Below are 1,223 nucleotides of genomic sequence, written 5' to 3' on the forward strand. Positions count from 1 at the left end.
GGTTCTAGGAGGTAACTGCTTACCACTCCTGAGTGTGACAGCTTTTGCTTCCTTGGGGTTTTGATCAGATTTTCCAGGTAGAGATCCTGGCTGGCGATTCTGGTGGGTGCTCATGGAAGCAAACTGATTCTCCAAATTCTTGACAGAAGAAGCAAGGTGGGAGAATTTGTTGTTGAGCTCATTGTAGCTCCCATCAATCTTGGAGTGAAGGTTCTTCAGCTCATAGCCCACATGCTTCTCACTTCTAGTCTGAGACTCCAAGATCTGTTTCAGTAAGGCATCAGTGCTGCTCTCTTGAGGGGCAGAGGAGCTAGGAGAGGGGTTTTGCTGAGGCTGATAGTTGCTCTGCTGGTTGTTTCTAGGCTGATAACCACTCTGCTGGTTGTTTGAATAGGGCTTCTGTTGGTAGTTGTTGTACTGAAAGTTGGGTTCCTTCTTGTACCAGCTACCATTACTGTTGATGAAACACAATTCTTCTTGCCCTTCCAAACCCTCAACCTCATTGACAGTAGGAGGTATCTCCTGTTGTGGGTTACCAACAAAGTTCACCTGCGCTTGTGTGGCCTTATCAGCAATGTGTGTGTCAATCTTCTCCTGAAGAGCCTTTATCTCATTCCTTGTGTGCTTGTCATCACCTCTACTGCTTCTGTCATGGTCTCCACTGTAGACTGCATCACTCTTAACCATGTTGTCAACCAGAGCCTCTGCTTCTTCCTTAGTTCTCCCAAAAAGAACCCATTGCTAGTTGTATCTAGTCTGGCTCTGTACTTAAGAAGAGCACCACTGTAGAATGTGCTCAGCAAGCTCTCCTTGGAAAAACCATGGTGTGGGCACTGAGCTTGGTAACCATTGAATCTCTCCCAAGCTTCACTGAATCTTTCCAAGTTCTTCTGTTGGAAGCTGGAGATCTCGTTCCTCAACTTAGCAGTTCTTGAGGTAGAGAAGAACTTCTCCAAGAATGCCTTTTTGCAGTCTTCCCAAGTAGTGATGGAGTCACTTGGTAGAGACTTCTCCCACTGACGTGCCTTATCCCCCAAAGAGAAGGGGAATAGCTTGAGCTTTAAGGCATCCTCTGACACACCATTAGTCTTTGACATACCACAGTTGCTGTCAAACTTATCCAAGTGATCAAATGGGTCCTCCACAGCCAGACCATGATACTTGTTGTTCTCTATACAGTTGAGCAGCCCTGACTTGATCTCAAAGTTGTTTGCAGCCACAGC

General features: G+C 46.3%; 1 non-coding gene across 1 annotated transcript; it reads left to right on the top strand.

Annotated features, from left to right (window-relative positions):
* The first annotated feature begins 816 nt into the window (after window positions 1-816).
* Window positions 817-923, top strand: LOC130507508 (small nucleolar RNA R71). The gene has a single exon (XR_008942344.1). It is a non-coding gene; the product is annotated as a small nucleolar RNA R71 (small nucleolar RNA).
* The last annotated feature ends 300 nt before the right edge of the window (window positions 924-1,223 follow it).

This window comes from Raphanus sativus, unplaced genomic scaffold, assembly GCF_000801105.2.
Source record: "Raphanus sativus cultivar WK10039 unplaced genomic scaffold, ASM80110v3 Scaffold4660, whole genome shotgun sequence".
NCBI lineage: Eukaryota > Viridiplantae > Streptophyta > Magnoliopsida > Brassicales > Brassicaceae > Raphanus > Raphanus sativus.